The sequence below is a fragment of the Ischnura elegans genome, chromosome 11 (genome assembly GCF_921293095.1).
Source record: "Ischnura elegans chromosome 11, ioIscEleg1.1, whole genome shotgun sequence".
Classification (NCBI taxonomy): domain Eukaryota; kingdom Metazoa; phylum Arthropoda; class Insecta; order Odonata; family Coenagrionidae; genus Ischnura; species Ischnura elegans.
Window position 1 is genome coordinate 39,603,100 of NC_060256.1, and position 24,479 is coordinate 39,627,578.

Below are 24,479 nucleotides of genomic sequence, written 5' to 3' on the forward strand. Positions count from 1 at the left end.
CGCCCCCTAACATCCTCCCCTCGAAATGAGGGTAACTGTATCATAGTCTGCATTAGATTAATAAACTATGCGCTAGGGTATTTCCGCGGTTGCGTATACCTATGCTCCTTCATACATATTTTTGTTCATATTTAATTTTTTAAATATCAGCTTTATATGCACCGTAGAACGTGTGACTCTGTGACAAGGGGTCCATTTTACGTATTTTAAATTTTGCGTCGCGACTTTTCAACTCATGAAAGACATGCACCGCGTATTACATTTGTTGGACATACTTTTTCCGCTTGAATATATGTTGCGGTACACTGGTGGAGCTTCTTAGCACGTGTAGTTCTTTCTGTCTATTTATATTTTCCCACTGTCCCTATATTGGGATTTTTCTTCCTCATAGAAAAATCTCCCCGGGATGGTGGTAGAAAAATTGCGCACGCATGGTTTCGCTAGGTAGGGCCCCTTTTGCTTCCATAGCACTGGGGTGCTTTATCCCTACTCCCATTTCCTTCCAGCCCTTTCCCTTCCCTGGAGGCGTCGGCGGGCTCCGATCGCGACGGCGTCTCCATCCTTTTTCCTTCCCGTCCAGCCCCTCCTCGGGTGATCGGGCGAATAAGCCACGGGCTTGGGTCCCGGCCCCGGTGGTTGTAACCCCAAGAGGGTTCCCCTAGAACCCTCATGATTCCTGTCTATTTATATTCTGTCTGTTCTGTCCACAGCAATACTATTTTTAATGCTTTCGGAAAAGGAGGGTAACATCGTGAAAACATTTTTGCTAAAGATTCATCTAAAATAGGTACGTACATTCGTTTATGTATATGTTGGGCAAATTATTCTAGAATATCAATTAAATCAAGCTATGTTTGTAGAGCGTATGAGCAAAAACTGGAATGCGCGGCGTGCACTTAGTGCGAAGACTTAGTGACACGTGAGCTTGTCACAGGGTCACCCCACCATGGCTTTATGGTAAATTTTATCATGTTTTTTTTTTAATCTTTGCAACACTGAAAGGAAGATGAGGACTTATAAAAAGACGTTGGGTGCAAGAGCCTATAGAAATTACTCTCCTGAGACTTTAAATAAGGCCGTTAAATTCGTTTTAACAAAGAAAATGACCTTACGAGCAGCACATGAAAGGTTCGCTAAAGGCAATACCACATTGAATACATTTACAACAGGTATGGAGAGTGGGAAGAGGAGTCTTCTCCCACTCTCCCCGAGGCCCCTAAACTAGAAGACGACCTAAAATATGCCTACAAACACGAAATATCTGACCAAGATTTAGAAGCCGTACGGCATAAACTAAAGAAAGGGAAAGCCCCAGGGGCCGATGGACTGACCTATGAATTTAATATGACCTTTTGGGAAACATTAAAACCAGCCTTAATTAAACTATTTAATTTTCTTAACGTACACGGCATCACGAACAGTATGAAAACAGCCACAATCAAACCCATCCCAAAAATTAAATCACCCAAAACAATTTAACACTTCCGCCCGATATCTCTCCTCAACACAGACTATAAAATCTACACGCACATCTTAAAGAATAAACTGGAAACAATAGTCACACCACTTTTACATCCACACCAATATGCAGGCATACCAAACAGAAACTCAATAGACGCCATCACCACAATCCGAGACATTGTCATTTCAGCTGCTGGACCTGTCGACACCTTCCCGTTAATGGTCGCAATAGACCTGGAAAAGGCCTTTGACCTAATTAGAATTGAATGGATCACAAAAATCATGAAACACATGAACATCCCCGAGGCACTGGAGCACACCATTCTAACTATATACCATGACATCAAAGGGCAGGTCCGATCACCGAAGTTAAGAATCGTCGGGCCCTGATAGTGCTTGGATGGGTGACCGCCTGGGGACACCGGATGCTGTTGGTACTACTTTTTCTCATACCTTCTCTTCCAGATCACATAGACCCGTTCTCCTTTCCAAACCACTCCTTTATTACAAACCGCGCTCTTCCCTACCTTAATAGAAACCATAAGGTCAATAAGTTTACTTCAATGTATTGTAATTTGTTTAAATTTATTATGTTTGATTGTGTTTGTGCTTTTTATGTTTGTTATACTGTGCCACTATAAAATGGCAAACTATGCTGTGTGTGGACAATTTGATAAATAAATAGTAGCCATTTATACCAACCTTGCTGTTACAGAACGGGTTTTTAAACCGATGTACAACTTCTGGCATTTGTCCTTGATAAAGGAAGGGTTTATGCAAATTGTAAGCCTACCTACTTAAAATTCTGATGATATTTAGATTTTTTGCAACATTTTTCACTTAAATATCTTTGAAAAGCTATTTTTTTCTGATTTGTAAGAAATAAAAATTAAGTTCGGTACTGTATACCGTGTATAAGTTTTATGCGTTGATTTTTTTCTGCTTTTAGATTCAATATTCATCGAAACAATTCGTGGAATAAAACCAAAGAGATAAAAGGTTCGGCCATCGTAGGTTTACCAAATCATAAAAAACTTGCAAATTAAGTAAATTTACTTTTTGATTGGTCAAAATTGTGATATATGTTTACAATACTTTGTAGGTAACCCAAGAAAAATGTTGTCACAGAGGGGCCTTTTTACCTTCATAGTTATTCATATTAAATATACAGACTTTTTGAAGAAATAATTTTTTAAAGTAAGGTTGAAGCTATCTAATGACGTCGTCCGTTTTAGTTTATGTTAAAAATTTATCAGCGTACGAGTGAAAACGTTCAAAACTTGTCACGAAGTCACCCCATTCTACGGTATGAGGAAGCTTATTTTTTTCCTTACTGGCTCTCCAGTTGTTTGCCATTAGCAGAATTTTATTATACCCATATTCATGATATAAAAGATTACATTATTGATGGCATCAATGTAATTACCCACGACGGTTTGTTATTTCATTGCCGTCAATTACTCTCCCGCGCTTAAGTGAGCATTTCATGAATGCTAGCAGAACGTGTCTTACAAATAAGATAGAGCGGTATGGCGTAATATAATCCAAGTGAGGTAGACCTCTCTAAAACAATTTATCTGCAAAATTAATGGATCAAGACTTCGAAGAGGCATAAATGAAAAGGCGAATAAATAAAAAGGCAGAAACGACAAAGAGTTGAGAAAATTATTCACACGCAAAGTAATACAATAGTTTTTCCTTTCCTAGTTTTTCCATTGACTTGAAACAATTACACGCATGTTTAGGTTTCGGTACATGGGCAATAAAATGAATAAATATCAACAAGAAAGGCCAAAATCTCTCCCATTCGCAAGAAGCCCTTCACATAAAACATAAAAATCCTTGAGATTTTCAATGAAGGATAAATAAGCATTAAACATTCCCAGGAACAAAAGTTAAGGATATGATTATTGTTAAGCCTGAATCACACGATCATTTTTTCCCGTCGCGAAAAGTAATCGCTCTAGTGATCATTTTTCTGAATCACACGGTCACTCCCGCCGTCGCTTTTCGCATCATTTCCAATATCACAGCTCGCTGTCATAGGACCCACATCACGGAAATATATAGCGTGTTTGTTTATCTATGTCGTTCCCACAATTGTCAAACGTTGCGCTGCAATCGCTCCATAGGGGAATGCGTTCCGATTGGCTGATATGGGGTTTTAGTAACGGTTTTAGCGATGGAAAAAGCGACCGGACGAGTGACGAAAAATAGCGATGGGAATCCTCATCACGATCGCGAAAAACAATTGCCGGCGACGATCATTTTGCGCAGTGATCACGATAGTGATCACTTTCGCGACGAAAAAAAAATGATCGTGTGATTCAGGCTTTATGATCAAGGTTAAATACAGCCAAAAACCTTGAAAAAAAGTCACACAAATTGCCCTCCCCCACTTCTCCATTTCTTTTGTCCAAGCATAGATACTTCAGTAGCTGAGAATAAGAGAAGGGATTAACTAGTCGTAAGACAATTTCCTTTGATTTCGAATTTTCAGCTACTTTAGGGTGTAATACGAAAGCTACATTCAGAACATAAGCTATTTTCTCCTTCCGCGTCAAGTTCTTCCTCCACACCTTATGTGAATGTGACCACTATCCACTGAATCGAGCGTGGATCTTAGGAAGCAATATTGGACTTCGATTGGCTCTTCCCTGACTGGCACCGGGTGAATGACCATATCTGGGATACCAGCCACATATACTTATTTGTCCATTGCCGACATCGGTGGCGGCAGGGTGAAGTCCTAACCTGCCAAACCGAAGGTTTCGGGTTCGTGTCCCGCCTGCGAATAATGCGCACATCCAGTGCATAGGTGTTTGTGATAGTCCATCGTTATTGATTTTTTAAAAATTCCCTGATTTAAATTTCCTACATGTGCTGATTTCGGGGAGGTGTACATATTGTAGTGAGAGACAGACAAATAATCTAAATTTTTGAGACAAGAAAGTGTATCCTGTACCTTAAAAGTAGATTTATTGGATAAAAACAGGTTATTTTCTTATCCAGTTACCAAAAGTTGGTCACAAACAAGTCGCACATTTAAGGAAACGAAATGGCTGTTCACCAAAGCGTGTGCATTTTAATTTTGGCGCTAACTATTATGCACGCATATGATGTTTCGTTACAACATAAGCTAACCGCACTACTTAATTTTACTATTCTTCACAAGTAGCATCGCTTTCTCGATCACTTATTTAAACAAAACATGAAATCAAAAGGCACTTCCTAGTCGCAGAAGTCGATCAGATAAAACGCCACAGCAAGCACTACCTCATTTTAGGGACTTCAAGGTTTCAATGAGGAGGTCGTCCGTCTTAACAATGCAAAGGCCTCTCCATATGGAGCGACAGATACATGGCTCGAATTAAAGACGGAAATTAAACCTCAAGGACTCCACTACATAACTAGAGAGAGCTACATTGGACTCATAAAACTCACTAGGCTGTTAAGACAAATGAAAGCTCATCATTATCACTGGTCAACAATCCTAAGATTGGTAAGACGCAGCTCTCCTCTCAATTCTGCTATCAGCTAATCTTTTCACACCTACGTATTTGTTTTTTTTACATCCTTCTTAAGCTGTTCCATATATTTTGTTCGATGCCGTCCTTTTTCGTTCTTACCATCCACTTGTTCCTCGAAGATTGCCTTCCTCAGGACATCATGTCTCAAGATATGACCTGTAACGTTGCTCCGTTTTCTTATCAGGATTTTCATGAGTGGGGTGTCCGAAGAATCTTGACCAGGATTTCAACTTTGGACTCGTGGATGTGCTGACTGGCTCTTCATCCTGGTGATCGATCGATTCTTCTTGGCACGGTAGCACCGCACGAATACTGCGAAATTGGAAACTAGACATGAATGAAGAGGCCAATAATGGAGCCTAATAATGGACAGGAAAATCTAATATATCGCAAGCTTTACAATTAGCGACAAAAACTAGTTCTACTATCATCACTGGTCAACTGATCATACACAGCTCTTTACTCAATTCTCCTCTCAGCTAATCTTTTCACACCTACGTCTTTATTCACTTTCACATCCTTCTTTACCTATTCCATTTAATTCATCTGAAGTCTTCCTTTTCCGATCTTGCTATCCTCTTGTCCCTCGAAGATTGCCCTCATCAGGCCATCATATCTCAAGATATGACCTATAAGGTTGTTCCGTTTTTTTTGTCAGGGTTTTCATGAGGATTCTCTTCTCTCCTACTCTTCTTAGGATTTCCTCATTAATAACTCGCTCGATCCATTTGATCCTCATCATTCTTCTGTAGCACCAAATTTTCGAAGGCCTCTATCCTTGATTTCTGCGCGGCTATCATTGCCGATGCCTCACTTCCGTAGAGAAGCATACTCCAAATGATAGCCATAAAGCGAAATACTCCAACTTACTTTAGACCGAGTTTAACGTGAGCTTTCCAAACAGTTTTCACTGATTGGAAGGATATTTTTATCTTTTTTTCAAGTTAACCGTTGAGCCACTTGTTGCTCGAGACAACAATTATCACATGCAGGAAATGAACCGTTCCCGTGGAAGCCCTTCAAATTACTCGCACGCCGTAGGCGGCCACTAGTTGAACTTCTAAACGATGTCCATATTTGGATAAACCTGTGACGTTATTCGAGTTAGAGCGTTAAGTCGGAAACAAATACCCCCACCTTTATCATCCAATTTCGAGCAAAAATAAGTCGCATCCACTATAGCGGAAGAAAAAGAAAGTCTTACGGAAGACAGAGAGGCTCTCGGAAGGAAAGCAGTTTTTAATTGGTCACAGTCCCTGAGCGTCTCGGAATCGAAATGGGTCACGGGTCCGAACTGCCCACATAGAGCGCTACCGTTGTTGCCCCCAACGGAGTCCTCTGCTAGGCGCAATCGGAATCTAACACGAGAAGATCATAATCACACGCTCGGAAATACTTAGTAAGCCGTCCAGAGGGAAATTTGGAATTCCGAAAAAATTTGAAAATTTTCGGAATTCCACACAGAAATGAAATACAAATTTATAAGGATTTAAAAAAATTAGAGATTGCAAGAAAATTTTTGTAACAAAGCAACTTTAAATAGAATCTGTGCTACTTGCAACACATATTGTAAGCACCTTATTATGTACTCATCAAATGAGAGGTTCTCCAGGAATGTCGGAAGGGAAGTTCAGAATATCGGATAGAGCGCTCCAAGAGTTACCATACGACTAAATCAACCTCCCTCGATAGTTAATCATGCTCTGATTGTCAGTGATAGCAGAGACGTCAAAACGCCATAATCACTCAATTTGACCCTATGCAGAAACTGGTTTCATAAAACACATTGTGAGGGAGATTATTCTTAATTCATGGTGTGAAAGAATTGTAAAAGATTTGTTCTTCTTGTACAGCATTGTCAACATAAGTAATTGTTTAGAATTACTTAATTACCTAGGTTTATAATCACAAAAAAGAAAGGAAAATTAAAAAGGATTTATAACATTGGAGATATTAAGTCAAATAATTGAAAAAAAGCCAATGCGAATAAAATTAAATAGAATTAGTGACACTTGCAATATATGTTGCAACCACCATGTATTCATTCAGAAAGAGGTTTTACAGGGAGTCACAGGCAGTGCTGCCAAATTTTGGAATCATTCATGGATAATTCGTATCACTTTATAATATATGGTTACATTGTACTACTGTTACTTCTTTGGGTTTTATGATTGTTATGTTTAGTTAGCCTTGACTACAGAGACTGACTTGAGGATCTACTTAAGCAAGATTTTCCCGATAATTGTGTTTTTCATGTACAAACAATTTAATAAACAAATTTACATTTTCCTGACTTTCATTACATTCCACTCAAAATTATTTATATTTCCCTGACGTAATATCAATGGCAAAGCAGTCGTAAATAGGGATTTCACTGAAATATGCAGCAAGGTGTATTATGGCATAAAAGGTCACTACTTCCCTTGCCGCCCAGCCACGGCAACAGCAAAACGCCAACCTTACCACTCGAACGCAGCGAGAACACAGCACAGCACTCAACCACATTTTTCTCTCTTCGCTACACCTCTGTAGTTTTTTCCGACCAAACCTAATTTCCCTGACCTTTCCATGATTCCCATGCTGACATTCATTATTCTTGACAATGCCAAGACTTCGCTGACCGGTATGAAACCTGGCAACAGAAATTCTGTGAATTTGATTCATGAATTCTGTGAAACTCGTGCGGCAGGTGGCACACTCTAGCTTTGAAGCTTGGACTATCGAAAAAAGTGGTCAGAAAAGAATAGAGGTCTTCGAGATTTGGTGCTAACGGAGGATGCTGCCGGCCTCGGTGGTGGCGAGGTAACGTCCTCGCCTGCGAAACAAGAGGTCGCAGGTTCGAGTTCCGCCTGGGTAATTTCCCCTGTCCGGGGCATGGTTGTTCGTGTACGTTTAATTGTTAAATTTGTTGAAATCCCCGATATAAAATGGCCATTATGAGATGTATTCGGTGGTTTGAGAATAAAATAAATGAAATCGACTGACGGGGTGAGGATTGAGGACGATTATTGAAGAATAGGAGAAAAAGAGAGCACTATAGATCACTGGGCTCCAAAGGAGAAAACGGTGGATTTTCCACGCAACGAGTTAAAACAGTTACGTGGAAAACAAAATGGCAGGAAAACTTTACACAAAAGTCCCCAGAGGAAGAAAAAGGGATAAGTACTTAGGACAAATCAAGAAAAGTATGAGGACCAAGAGCCTCAGGAAGGTAAAATAACTAGCATGATATAGGGAAAAATGGAGGGTTGAAGTATATCAATCTTGGGATAGCAATAGTATGAATGAATGAAATAAGGGTGTCAGTTTTGCCAGAAGCAATAATATGCATGCATGTAGCGCCACACCTAGGAGAAATGAGTAACCTAATGTGAATACTGCAAACAGAGGTCGATGCCATTTTCGACGCATAATTGCAGGTTGATCAGCGGTGAAACGACTTACTTAAACCTTGAAACGGTTGAATATTAAATATTGCGAGGGAAAATTACAAATCGACTTTCCTTACCCTCAAGTATGAACCAAGCTGAGTATCATCTGCGAAATAACAAGTGACCACTCGACGTGTTTCCCCAGAAATGATTAACTACTACGTGTGACTTCAGGATGAAAAATGAAACTGACGGTTTTACATGTAGGCGAGGAGATCCTAAGAAGGTATAGCATGGTAATTGAGGGAAGTGACCGACGCGTAAGTACACGTCGCAACGTCCAAGGCCATTTATGCCAAGTGGAGAGAAACCTGGCATTGGTATTCACCTACTCGTATCGAAAGGCGATAAGGGGACCACGGCTTAGGCCTGTTTTACATGGACGCGGACGGTCCCGGCATCACGACTAACTTCAGTAAATGTGGTCACAAAAGCTGCCTTTAATTTTCTTTGTGCACCCTAAACCTCCTTTTACGGGCACCTTTCTTCCGTTTTTTCTAACCTGGTATACAGCAATTGCTTGAAAAGCACTTGGGAGTATGGCGTTCTTCTACCTAGGTAAGCCGCACCAGCTGATATTGTGCCGGACGCGGACGGATTCCGTCCGCGCCTATGTGAACAGCGGAGCGCGGACCGTTCGCCTCCAAGAAAAACGGCCCTTAACGTCCCATCCGACGGACGGAGAGTTGCACTTAAGTGATATTCACAAAGCACTCAAGCAGGGATCGGATGACCCCCGAAAATTTTCTGCAACCGTCGGGATTTAAACCCGGCCCCATGGAGAGTGAAGCAAACACTTAGGGCCTAAATTATTTAGTATTTTGCCAATCTATATCTGTATTCATGATATAATTTTCTATTGGTCATACGATTTTCTGTTACACCTGAATATTTTTCTTTGAATAAATTGTGATACTGTTTCAAATGTATTTTAAATGTCTGAAAATGTTGTGTGGCTAGATACCCGGGTATCCGCATTCGGGATGCAATTGTATGAATATGCTTGTACAGATTTATATTTTGTTTTTAGTTTTATTTTTTCTCTATGTCTTGCATTTACTGAGTCTTGATGTAGAGTTTTTTATTCTTTGTAACCTTTGTCACATGATTTTTACTGAATTGTTGTAAACCTGTAAATTATCTCATGGGCCAAATGGTCCACGATAATACATTAATTGAATTGAACACTCCAGCCGCCACGCTAACCCAATCCCCTCCCGTTAAGTAGCTAGGCTATAACACGAGATAGATTTTCTTACAAGACTTTGGTCTTGTTCAAAACACCCTGACTTCATTTTACAACTACCGAGTTCAAAACTAGAGAGTAGCATCCACTGCTTCGCAACAACTTAAAACGGCATTTATAAACTAGCTATAATAAATAAGAGGAGAAAGCACGAATACCCCTTAAATGGTCAACTTAACAGCAAGGGATATATTTACGTGTATCGACAGCCATATGAATGGTTGAAAGAGCGATTTAATTTATTTAAAGATAAAAGCACAGCCTGAGCTGCGATTGGAGAAATGATATTTCACTTATAGGTCGTGATGTTGCTGAATCAAGTTTGGCCAAATTGTTTTTGACGGTATTTTAATTTTCCGTATTAAGAACAACAAAAAAATAATGCACAGGAAAAAGCAATCGAAGGAATCAGCATCATCAACGGCCATCAATCCTTAAGATTGGTTGGACGCTTATTCCACTCAAGTAGGCTATTTAAATGCCACCAACATACTTTTTAACTTTACTTTCTTCATCATCTCCCCGGTGCCTGATATTTTTGCTGTCCTCGGTGGCGGCGGGGTAAAGTCCTCGCCTGCCGAGTATAGGTCGCGGGTTCGGGTCCCGCCTGGGTAAGTTTCCCTTACCATGGGCACGGTTGTTCTTGTACGTTTCATTGTTGAATTTGTTAAATACCCCGATTTAAAATGGCCTACGAGAGCTGGATTCGGAGGTTTGGGAATAAAATAAAACTTAAAAAAAAAATAAAATCTGCTCTTTGCATATACACTGACAATGAGACGGACGTATTTCGAATAATTAACGTTTTTATCAGGAGGAAAATCACACAAAATATACAAAGGACTTCGCTTGCATTCACACTTACGTTTTCCACGAATGAACACAAATCATCAAGAAAACATAGTTGCACGTCGGAACATCAGGATGGTTATTTTTAGTCAGATTGCGCAGGTAATTCAATCGATTTCAAGGCCCCGGCATAAATTTCCTAGACTTTAGTGCCTCAGAGAACAATGACGGCGTCGGTAAATATTTCGCTATCGACAGGATTTGCCTAAGCCATTAAACTTTTCAAGACTCATTCCCATCGACGCTCAGACGCGGATGAATCAATGTCAAGCACACGGCCAACCTCGCAAGCAGTTAAGTTCCATTCTCGTTAAAGGAAACCGCGAGATATTCAGCGACGCCGTCGGAGACCGCGAGCAAATAGACAAACACCAGTTGCCTCGACACGGCCGATGGCAGAAAAAATAACACTTTCACAAATCAACACTTTTGTCGAAAATAGAACGACGCGAAAACGGGACAGCGCGAAGGAGTGGTGTCGCACTCGACCCACTAAAACAGTGAGTTGACAGCGTATGTCAAGGAGACTGGATATACTCCATCCCATAAAAGGCAGATTTTTATTGCCACTTCCGTCGCATTTTAATCAGTTTTCAAAAATGTCCACGGCGCAGTGATAAGTGTAACGAGATTCACTTCTTTTCGGTGTTTTACGGTATATTTACAATTTCGATGATTTGAATTGAAAAGTTTTGAGTTTGAAAGACTTTTTTGTCAATACTTTACGGTATAAAAATTACAATTTCCATAATCTTACATGTAAAAGGCGTGATAAAAAAAAGACCGAACTGATTTATATAACTTGTATATTTCGGTTGACACCCCTAAGTACACCTTATTTCCCGGAGAAACTCGGATCACTTTGTTTGCCAGCGACGCGAGTGGCGACTTTTTTAACCCCATTTAAATGCGCGGTGGGTGACAACACATTTAGAGCACGACTTGAGGATCCACTTTAGGGGCGAAGATAATGTTGATCCAGGCCTACATTATACAGAAAAACACAGCATTATCCAGAAAAACACAGGAACACGTAAGCTGGGTTGATTAGGCGAGGGTAGAGCTCACCTTGAACTAAGTCACATGGATGTGAATTTCACACAGTCAAGGCAAGGTGAACAGTTCATTTCCCTGAGCCACCTTGCACTTCGAGGATTTGATTTGGGGTGCCCGAAGGGATCACCAGAGGTTTAAACCCGGGCTCCTTCAATCAGCAGCCAAGTACTCTACCCACTGGGCCATCATGCTCCCATTACACATACTGACGCAAATAAAATCCTTACGATGAAAGAATAAACCGTGGTCCCGCAACGCCAGTAGAAAGAGAGATTCAACTCTACCTCTGCTACCCACAGCTTGGCAGATAAACGACGAAGATTGTGGGGGATGGGGGAGTATTTCTTCATTTGTAAAACTGGGCACACGTGTGGCACTGAACGCAGAGCGCCTTCCTTGCGCACATTGCTTCGCCAAAATAGTCAAAGAGGGGAAAATGTGTCTGATTCAGCGCTCCATGGACTCGCGTGCGCTTGCATACGAATTGAGGGCGAAAAATGAGGAAGAAAAACCTCCACCAAACAGACACCAATTCCAACTCAATGTTAATTCGTCAATTTGTATACTCCAATGGTGAACTCACGAGCCTTTGCTGATGATATAGCGCTGTGCTACTCAGCTCCTAATTGGAGTTGTGCTGAAACATTTAATAAAGAGGATATACATTTCTTGCGAAAATGGTTTGATTTCAATGGGTTAGAGTTAAGTGAAAAGACGAAGTTTATGTACTATGACATATGTAATACAAGTATTTTTAATTGTCCAGTTATTAATAGAGTGAATAAAATGAGATACTTGGGAGTAATTTTGGACAGTAATCTGCGCTGGGATAAACATTTACTTGCTGTAAACAAATGACTTAGAACTGCCTTGTCCAAATTTTACTACCTACGAAACAAACATCCACTTCCGGTTAAGAAAAAAATTTATCATGCTCTTGTTCATTCTAAAATTTCTTATGGTACAATCTGCTGGGGCAGTGCATACATGAGCACATTTAAGCGTGCACTCGTTTCGCTAAAAAAATTATTAGGGTAATATTGCCGAAAAATTATTATGAGCACTCATTTCAGTTGTTTGTGGCCTTAAATTTGTTGCCACTTCGGCATTTGTATTCATTCAAAGTGCTTAAATTGTTTCATGCCAGAAGTGGAAATATGCCGAGTGGATGTGACAAATCTAAATATAATTTAAGGAGTAATTTTAAGTAGCAAACAAACCTAAGTTAACATTATATAAACGCTGTTTTCTTTACATGGGGCCAAAATTATTTAATTTACTGCCCGCTAGAATTTAAAAAAACAAATCCTCAAATGTAATGTTAAGACTTGCTAAAGACTTGCTTTTCTCGCAAGAAATAATTGAAATTTTATTTTAATGTTATTTATTTAAAACACTCATCTATCATTTACTGCATTGTTATTTTTTTATTGGTATACATTTTGTTAGTTGATGGTGGCTCAATTCTGGTCCTATGACCTTGGAGACTACCAAAAGCTCCTTCTCTTGTTTTGTTTGTACTCAGATGTAAAAACAAAATGTAGAAGTAAATAAATTATTATTATTATTAAAAAATTCATTTTATCGTCCTCCAAATCAAAAGGGGGTCGTTTACACAGAATTAGCCAAAAATTAACCAAAATTAGCAATGACTCAAAGTGATTCCGTGATTAACCTTTTTATATTACGTTTTTAGCGTATCAGCCTTTCTGCATTTTGCGCAGTCACATTTTAAGGTCTATCTCAGTCGTACGAAGTGCTACAGGGATGGAGTTTGGTGCATTCCACGCAGAATCTTAACACACACATTTTAGACTTGGTCACAGCCCTGTAGTTGCGTTAAGTTACGGACCAAAAACAGCCTGCCCACCAAACGGGAGACAAACAGTGGCAAGCCACAATTCATTCCTGTTTCCCCACTGAAGTGGTTCTCCTTTGCAAAACTATAGCTAAGGAGAGACAGGAACTGTCATGCCACAACTAATTCAATTTCCCCCAAACCATTTATCGCAAATGGCCCATGATTCTCCAGCAACAAGATAACAACCGGTAGCCCAGAAAAGTCAACCTGTGTTCGCAGCACACAGGTCTGCTAGTAAAACCTCAAGGTGCTACCACGAATATTTCAACAGAGAATTCTCCACAATAAAAAATAAAAAATCGTGTGAAAAGGTACCATAACTTTTTATTGTTCAGAATGGATTTTCACAAGGTAAAGCCAGAAACAATCGAGTTTAGAGAATTCTCCAATTACCACAGGAGCGGTCGTCAACCACCTAGCATTAAAATGAGATAACAAAAGTCGCCACTCGCGTCGTGGGCGGCAGAGCGATTCGAAATTCACGGAGAAATAAGGTATAATTTAAAATTCTTGTTGACAAACATTTTTATTCGAGATGATATAATATATCGCTGCGGTGACCTTGGCTAGCGACTATCACGTTAGCGGTGTCACGCATTCGACACGCAAAAAAGCCAAGTATTCAACACGGCCGACAAGGGGCGACTCCAACACTAGAGGCGCCAGAAGACGCGACCGGCAACTCACCATTCCAGAAACTTCAATACGCCAGAGAATCGGCGCGACCCTTTACATACATACTAGCTGTGTGAGAATCACTGAAAAAATTCATTCCTTTGGCATCAACTTCTTCAAATTGTTTAATCTATTTAATCGTCCAGGCTAGAGGCATTTGGAACACATCTCTTTTGGACACTTAGAAAACAATTGTATATTGCCTAAACATGCTCTCTTCTAATTATCTTTATTTATTTATTTCCCACTTCCCAGCAAACAGAACATTGCGGCCTTTATAACGGGTTTTCAACATTAACAAAGCACAACACAAACATCCATGCCCTGGTTAGGGATCACCCACCCAGGCGAGATTCGAACTCACGACCTACGGGCAGGCGAGGACTTTACCCCATCGCCACCGAGGCCGGCAAATAGGATGACTTCACCTTCTTCTAATCATAGATTATTACTTACAAATGTATTTTTTAGCTAAAAAAGTGAATGTTAATTTTTAAAATGTATAAAAATTAAAATTCGCGGCAGCGAGTTATAATGCATTGCAAAAAAATCCAAAACAAAAATGCAACCAGATTGGTTAAAAAATATTAAAATTAGAAAATGAATTGAAAAAATATAATTTCTATGCATTATTGATTTAATTGTTGCGTTGCTTCAAATTTGTGCCGAATGTATTAGTCCTTTAAGTTTCCTTTTTCAAACAAACACCACATTACTCTGTCAACGATAAACGTACGCCATTTTTAATATGCTTTTGTCAAGTGGCTGGTTGGGTTGAGTTTTGTATTAACTCAACCCAACCAGCCACTTGACTACCTGTCCCACAGGTGGTCACCGGTACAGCCCTTGAGACGCGCCTTCGCTGCGGTCAATATCGTGAAGGGAATGAATAACAGAGAGACATTTCCTCAAGAGAGCTACGCGAAATCATCCACGCGTGTAATCAAAATACCCAGCAAGACCCGGAGCAAAATACCCTGACGAAGCTCACGATGGCCAATGACGAAGATATCAGCGAGAAAAAATTTATTTCGGTACCAACAGTGCAAGGCCCTCCAACAGCAGCTGCAACTACAGATTCAGCACCAGCAGCAACCGTTCCAAGAGCATAACTTTGCTCAAGTCGATCGACTTCACAGTTTTTCGATAATACCCCTCTCGAGGGCAAATCCTCTACTGAAATTTAGAATTTAGAAAAGAATTATTGCATCGCTCTGCACACATCACCGCGTTGCGGACACTTTTGAAAGTAGATTAAGATGGACAACAAGTGGCAACAAAAATAAAGCTTCAACGTGTCAGACTGAAGCCTCTTTCATGTGTATCTAGGCTAAAAATTCCTTTAACGTCCCTGCAATCAAATCTTAAGGCGCTATACTCCTAATTCACTCAGAAATAAGCTTAAGGGGGTGTAAATTTCATCCTATCAGTTTAATGGACGGCAATTCCTTCCTCGCCGCTCCATCTTTTGATTGGCTTAGGGGTGTCCGAAGAATCTTTACCAGGATTTAAACCTTGGACTCGTGGATGTGCTGACTAACTCTTCATCTTGGTGATCGATCAATTCCACGTGGTACAGTAACACCACACTAATACGGCGAAATGGGGAACTAGACATGAAAAGAGACTATAACCTCATGTGGGACAGGAAAATCTAATATATCCTAAGCTTTTCAATTAGCGACAAAAAACTAGTTCTGCTATCATCATTGGTCAACTGTTTTCACGCAGCTCCCCGATTCTCCGATCAGCCAATCTTTTCATATCTACATGTTTATTCTTTTTCGCACGCATAGTTACCTGTCCTTTGCATTTAATTAGAAGACTTCCTTTTACGTTCTTGCTATCTATTTGTCCCTCGACGATTTTCTCCATCAGGCCATCAGGTCTCAAGATGTGGCCTGTAAGGTTGTTCTGCCTTCTTGACAAGGTATTCATGAGGCTTCCCTTCCCTCCACTTCTTAGGACTTCCTGATTACTAACTCTGTCGATCCTTTTGATCCTCATAATTTTTCTGTAGCACCACATTTCGAAGGTCTCTACCCTTGATTACTTCGTGTCTGTCATTGCACATGCCTAACTTCCGTAGAGAAGCATACTCGAAATGTAAGTTCGGATAAACCTTTTCTTCAATTCTATGTTTAAATTTCCCGCTGTAGGTACGTATGCGTTTCTTTTGGTGGAATACTCTCTTCGCCTGGGATATTCTGCTAATAATTTCTATTTCGCTTCTCCCATCGCTAGTTATCTCTCCTCCCAATAAAAAGAATTCATCCACCTCAAACAGTTTTATTAAGGTAAAAAATTAACTTTTATAATTCATGAAATAGCGAGTTTGTCCCAAATCACGGAATGGGTTCGTTCACTCACAACAAAGAGAAATCGCAAATAATTGAAAGAATTTGCTACATGGAGGGGAAAGATTAATTTCCTATGGAAAAAACGTCTTCCTCATTCCGTCAGTCTCTCAAAAACTCAATAAAAAATACAACGGAAATGGGCGCCAAATTCATTGAGTTTCTGATGTCATTTAAGTTTCAATTAATTAAATTATTCAAAATATTTACAATATGATGCACCATAAACTGGCCAAACGGAAAAATTATTACCTTTTGTGGCGCAATAGATGATATATAAAATAAAAAATTATATTACACATTTATATATAAATTACACTATATGTAATAATATAATCGAAAGGATTGCTAAAATAACTGTATGGGGCTGTGGCATAAATATTGATAAAAATGTTCCATGCATTAATCTTCGTTTAGCAAGAAATAATAAAAGCGTACCTATTTAACAACTAAGGGAGATCCAAGAAGTCAAAATTTACAATACAAACATGAGGAAAAATTAGAAAACATAATGCCCTGGTAGGTAAAATGAAAAAGTAATGAAAACGAACTGGGTCATGCTACTGCCGATCTCAACGTTGTAGTCTCATGATAACAAAATATAAATCAGAAACCTAAATAAATTGCAACGGACAAAATTTACCAACGTGGAACGAAAAAAAATAAGGAACACTCTACACCAGCGGTTCCCAACCTTTTCTTAATACCGTATCCCACCATGCATATACGAAACTAATAATGTACCCCCAAACATATAACGTGCAAATTTTATTACATAACTTCACAACGGATAGGTGACACTTGTACTTATAAATAATTAATTAAGTAGAAAATTTGTTTTAAACATCCCATATACATAATTCCTGGTCAAGATATACATAGTTCCTGGCGTCCGCCATTACCGATTATTTTCGACGTACCCCCGACCGGTAGGTAGCGTACCCCTAAAGGGTACGTATATTGCCGGTTGGGAACCGCTACTCTAAACGATCTATTCTGTTAGAAGAGTTAGTTTAAGCAGTGACCATAACCAGTGGATCCATAATAATAGCAACAATAAATTCTCCATTATTCCAAGGATTTTACGAAACCAAGCGCTAAGTGTTATAATTCAAAATACACGGAAGTGTTTTTATATCTATTCCGATTTCCATTTTGTTTTCCAGTTTTGGGACCACTAGAAGTCTCTCTTAACACTGCGCCACTCTCACACCGTCGGTTTCACATTGTTCCGACGGACTGGAGCCCGAAAAATCCCATTGTTCGATGACATCATCCAGAGATGAGTTGTGGGAAATAAATTAAGTTGCATGCCAGCATAATATGAGCAACGAAATTAAGAAGGAGCTCACTTTCGTCCCCGAACCTTCTCATACTTCAGGATGGGGTTCACGGAATGATTTCCGCGTATGCGTCCACAATTGGGAAGAGCTGCTTATTATTTTGGGGAATCACGTTGACAGAGATTATCGTAGCAGTAGGGTTGGAGTTACGGGTGCCTCGACAACTAAGGCCATTAGGACCAGGGACAATCTAAGTGCATAATAATAAAATATTACATTCCTAATTTAGTATGGAAGCAGTTGAGGATAATGAAAATAAAATGAAATTGGATTTATAAGGCCAGTTTTTTTAGGAATCCTGTGACAAGGCTTAGGTGATAAGGGTCATCGCCCATAGCTACAATGAGATAGTCGCTAGGTGGTGTAGTTCTCTCGAATACCCTAATTTATAATGATCGGTACTTATATTTTCGTATCGATACATTTAGGCTGGCATTTATTATGAGTATTTGTCATTCTCATTTATTTATTCGCGCAACTATAGCATCGCTTTCTATAGCTAAAAAACTGTGGTATCCTAAATGAAGTAGCTCTCCACTGGAATGGCTACGAAAGCAGGACTTTTTTCAAGATACAGACATTTGAACTGTGAATATGCAAGAGGAAAAACTGCCTCAGTTTCCTAAACGTAGCCACCTAAAATCTCTGCGTAGTTTTATTACAAGTTATTATCATGTCATTTTTTTACCCTCAACAAGAAAATTATTCGATCAAAAGGCAGCAATCAATTGAGTAGACACGTATTCACAAAAAGATGAAACGGTGATTTGCAATTTCTCCATTTTTGCAAATACTTTAACCGTCAAGTCACACGCATGAAAGGGAAATCATGACTCTGCAGAAAGCAAAAGAATTTCGAGAGTAACACAAAACACGCTTGAAGAGATTCGTTGAACACTTCTGCATCATGTGAGGGATGTAACCGACGCCTTTTACAGATATGCTCTGGTGAGCGGATGAGGACATTGGAATTAAAAACATGGATCCACTGTCACAACACCACACCGTTGTTGCCAATTTAGCTTTCACTGCTGACCACATTATGAATCTCTTTCTACTTGATTGGCACAGAAGTTCCCAGTGCTTCGTTTTCCTGGCCCCACCTTTAGAGGTGCAATTCACATACCCAACTCCGATTCCGAAGCTTACCATACACTTCGATATTTCATAGTTCACAGCTTTAGTAGGGAATGTATCATGCAACAAAAAATAAAGATAGGGTTCCAATATTTTTTGCGTTTGTAATCATTTTCGCATTGCTCAATACCTATTTGTTCACAATTCATAACTATTAAATCATTAAGTAAGATAGTTCAGAAATAGAAGGTAGATAGTAACCCTACTTACGAAGAAGCATCTGCCTCTGGATAGGTTTTAAAGTAAAATAATTATATCAGACTGCGATTCTCAAGTTTTTTATTTCAACTAAGACGAAAAAAAATATTCTTTTTAATTGCAGCTTCGAAGGATATTTGTTTAATTCATAATATTTATTTTCTTAAACCCATATTGGAGTGGTTACATGATGGGACTCGAAATATCACAAGAAAAGGTTATCAGAATGATAAGACACAAGTTAGATTACTCATATTTGAAGGTACCTTATGTAGACAGAAGACTTTCCTTCAACTTTGCGTTAATTAGTCATACAAGGCAGCTATATCACCGCAAATTTCTCAAGAATTCCGTAAATCGTAGAACTAACAGACTGAGAATATTTGTTTAGTTTTTTTAAACATCTTAACTTTTGATTAACGCAATCACATACACTATACAGTATGATGCACCATTTGGTAGAACTAATTGCATGTGTAACCACCCAATATAACACTCACAGAATAACCTGCGCAAACAAACACCTCAATTCATCGGCCACCACCTTCAAAATCCGTGAGAGGCCATCCCTCGTTAATCCGAAAAAATACTTAAAAACACCGTTAACTTAGTTTAAAAGAGCGTCAAAAGATTATGGTCTAGGAAAGCCAAGATTCCGTGGTTCGATTCCCGGTGTAGAGAAAAAATACCAATATTCTCTTATGTACCAAGCGCACCCATTGTTCTTTTTCAGCGGCGTCTTACACGAGGATGAGCGACTCACACGAGTATTTCCATTCTAAATAGTATTCATACGTAGGACACGTAAAGGCTTGGGAATCAGCAAGTTCCGGCCAACCGATTACTTTGCTTTCCTAATCTTTCCTCGCGGTACGGTTGCGGCGCCCCGATGTAGGCCCACCTGCCACAATTGCAGTCGTCGCCGTTAATCTCAGGTGCATCGAACGCAAGCAAGTTCCCGAGGTTAGTGGCCACCGATTAAAAAGGTATGACGCGAAATAATTGTTTCATTGTCAAATCGTCATTACTCCGCTATTTTCAAAGGAAAACAGCAGGATATATTCCCATTATAATAACGCAAATCAAACTTTTTTATTTATTAATGCGAAAAATCTTTTGACGATTATTTAAAAATTATTTATTTCCGTAATCCACTGCTCAAAAACAAGAAGCGGATCTTACACTAGGCCGCGTGGCACATGAGAATATACGATGAAGTACAAGACAAGTCGACATGACGAAAATTCCACATCGATCAACATGTATTTTTCGAAGACCCAATCTAAAAAAAAACGTGAAAATCGTGAATATGAGGGTCCACTCGACATTTCACTAACTAGGACCAAACCCCCAAAAATGCGGAAATTCTCCATTTGCCGAAACGCCGCGGTCGGTTGCTACGTTTTCTTTTATTATTTAACTGCACCAAACAAGGGAAAATAATAAAAAATGACGTAACTTTAGCCCAGATAACTTTTAACGTGGGTCGACTAAATATTCAAAATAAAATTACGCTCATCACATCACTCAAGCAAAACACAAAGACAATTTACTATAGCAGATAAATTGACATGATCAAAAGAAAAGTGGAGACAACCAGAATCGATATATTCTACGAGGTGAGATGATGCAAAAACAAAGTTAAATTATTTCTGCCAAAGAAATGTGAAATGCCTCGACTTGGCATCTTAAAAAATAAGTTTGAAAACAGATTTAAAAAAGATACGGAAAAGAAAAGAGAATCCGCGATAAATCCAAACGTATTTCATGACGAGAAAATTAACAATACTTAAAAGATATTAGATATGAGCATCGCAAAAAGTGTATTGAAACATCACGGACATCAGTGTAACATAATATGAAGGATTCGAAATAGGACGGAAGGAATTCTGGGAATTGCAGCAAATAATGACTAATCTCTCGAGGGAGATTAAAATGCGAGAATAAAATCTTCTAGCCTCAATGATCAGAAGAACTGCTCGTGAATCGGCCAAATATCCACAATACGGTATATTTCAGCAATGAGGATCAATCGGGTTTTGGGACACCCGCTTATTTCGGAAAAAAAGTACTCCAACGGAAACCGATAGAAATATTACCGATTAATTGGGACAAAAATCCTCTTTATCGTGTTACTCGTGGTATTTGCCTGGTACACAAGTGAAAGTACACAATTTGTAACACCTTATTCCGATTCCGTGCATTTTTCCTCCTCTATAGTTTCTCTAATGATTTGGCCACTCATCCTCCCAATTGGTTACTTTTGGATCTTATTTCTCATTAAATTACTATAGTTATCATTATTATTATCGTTAAATAACTATATTATCGCAAGACGTTTGGTTCGGACAATGAGTGCCGGTACCTATATGCCCAGACTATACAGTATTCTTGTATTTCAGGACACTGATTGCAATACATCTCACAATCTCAATTTCTTTGAATATTTTATGGAAAAACCTCTCCTATACGCTTTCATTATTGTTAGGCCTACATCAAAGTTATAAACCTATACAGCCAACTTCGTACTTTCGTCGCTCCTAAATGATATAAAAAACTTCTAATCAATCTCATACCTCGTCCAAATTTCAAATTCGTGTAAAAATGCACAAGGTGCTGTCTATAGGACGAGGTAAGTTTACACTGTAGGAAAAAAGTTAAGTCAAAAAATGGTTGACAATAAGTTTGTCTACGTGATGGCACACGTGTGGTGCTTAAAAAAACTTGAGATAAAAAATAATTACAAAATCGAAAATCTTAATCCGTGTAAATTAAACGCATGGTGGCGTAAAAAAATTAAAGTAACTAAACGGTTTGCATGAAAATGCACTGCGTGGTGGGATAATTATTGCTTTTCAAATATTCGAAAGAAAAATAAAACGAAACATAAATCCGTGGAAATTGTTTGTAAAGTGCTTGGCAGCGTAATTTCTAATTTTTCAAAATATTCGAAAAAATACAAAAATCCGTGTAAATATGTCCTAGCCTTTACTTCAACACTAAAAATAAAAGGACTTCACTTTTCCCGGCGAATGGTGGCAGTAAATTCTTCTCGGGATTTCATCGCACCCGATGAAGATGAAACAGGATTTCATCGAAACGTCGACAGCGATGGAAATTGAGATGACAGCGAAAATTACCCGGATAATATCCCTAAAAGAATTTACTGCTTAAAAATAAAATCTCGGGGTCGCTCACCGTGCCTGCGGTTAAGTGTCCAGTCCTCCCCCGGCGATCTTCCGGCATGACACGGATCCAATTCACCTCCACTACCGTCTCGGCACCCGGCAGACCAAAGAGAACGCACTACTCCCGGAAGACACAAACTGGCAGTAACAGCAGACGACTTGTCGACGCGAAACCAGCTCACGATGGACTGAAGCCCGTCGGACTGCTAGAGGTGGGCCGGAGGAAGAAAGAAGGCCTTACGACACATACACAAACCGAGAGAGTCTCGACGAAGGGGAAAGTTTTTCACTTCACCTCCCCCCGCCAGCAATACCTGCCATCACCCCTCCTCCTTTCTCCCAACCCTACCTCCTCCCGCCTTTCCCTTTCTGAGAGCCTACCCCCTCCCCTCCGGCTCACCGATACGTGATTGGAAAGCTGGGGTAACGGGAAGTGGTGGGGGGCCTGTGATATAAGAGAAACAATTCGGATCATCCGGAACCTTGAAATGTTCACAGGTGGATAGAGTACGGTCGCACCTTAGAGCATTCATTCTTATTAACAAAACGTTTTTTTTTATTTAGTAATATCATTTTTTCTTTTTAGGTCACGAGAAAAACATTTTTCAGAAAAAAATTCTTCTATGCTGTAATTATAGCTACATTTTTCTGTTCCTACTTTTAACTTAAATATGGCACAAGTGGATAGGGTACGGTCGCAACTAAGACAATTCTTATTAATTAAACATTTCTGTTCAATAATATTTTTCTATAGCAATATAACTTGGTTTCCTGTTTAGGTCAAAATAAAAACATTTTCTGATACTTTAAAATGTTGTATTATTGCTTCATTTTTCGGCCACTACTTATACTGGCTAAAGATGGATAGAGTACGATCGCACATTATTATTAATTTATCGTTTTTAAATGATATTTTCTTTATAGTAATACATTTTTTCTTTTCAGGTCATGAGTTACATTGTTTTATAAGAAAAATGTTATAATTATATCTACATTTTTCTGCTACCACTTCAACTGTTAATGATATTTTTACACAGGTCTTTTTAGGTCATAAGATCAGCATTTTTAATAAGAACTTGTGCAGTAATTGTAGCTACATTTTTCTATTTTAGCACTTCCTGACTTTCACAGTTAACTACTCGCTATCAAATGCTTCAATGCGATATACAGGTCACAAGACAGGGAGGGGATACAAAAGCACAATAAAATATCAAGTATCGAAATCTTTCCACCTAATAATAAATAGCCTTCAAGCAATGGATACAGGTGTAATGACAGGACAAAATACACAACAATACACAAGATTTGGTACACAAACAAACAATAGACTGGACTACCTTTTTACATCTGCAACATTACAGCAACATATACATTCTTTTCAGAACATACCAATGTCAACCTCCGATCACCATGCTATAACAGTAATCATCAACACGGATACACAAACAAACACACGAAAAAAAAGACATAATGGAAGTTCGATGACGGCATCTTAGAAAACGAGGAAGCAATGGAACGAATAAAACAGAAGATAGCGCAGCTATTTAACCACCCCTCCTTCGATAAAAATGTGGCTCAATGGTGGGAGAATATATTCAAACCAAGGGTCGCAAAGGAGATAAAACGAATCACAACAGAACAATATAGGACACAAACAGATACTCTCAATTTCTATAGAGAAGCGTCACGAGACATGCTCCTTAAAACAAATAAAAATCAGATGGAGGAAACAGAAATTAAAAAACACCTAAAAATACATATAAGAGTTTTAGAAATGCGCCAATATGCACCACGAAAATGGTAAAAAGAGGTATATGAAGACTGGGGTCTAATTAGTCTGGCAACACGGAAAAGATCGATAGAACTATAAAAAAACATCGCTTCCCATGGGGACGGTTGCGGACGGAGGGGACGCGGAGGCGTTCCTCCAAGAGGCCGTAACAAACTTTCATACAATACTAACAAATATGGAGAATGGAAGAAAGAAGGAAAACTTATGTAAAAAGAGATTCATTGCATATGATGTCTTCGTACAAAGAGTGAGCATATTTAGATTTTATTAAATATTTTAATTTCTTTGAGGAACTGAAATGTATAATTTAAGTTGGTAGGGTGGTCTCCTAATAGGGCTTCTATAGGTCTCCCCC

At 39.1% G+C, this 24,479-nt stretch overlaps 1 protein-coding gene across 1 annotated transcript in view; it reads right to left on the reverse strand.

Annotated features, from left to right (window-relative positions):
- The window catches only part of LOC124168175, a 100,888-nt gene extending 78,333 nt beyond the window's left edge, over positions 1–22,555 (reverse strand). Inside the window, exon 1 of the mRNA XM_046546299.1 lies at positions 22,343–22,555. The gene's annotated coding sequence lies outside the window, so the exon portion shown is untranslated. The remainder of the gene's footprint in view (positions 1–22,342) is intronic.
- Between the last annotated feature and the right edge of the window lie 1,924 nt (positions 22,556–24,479).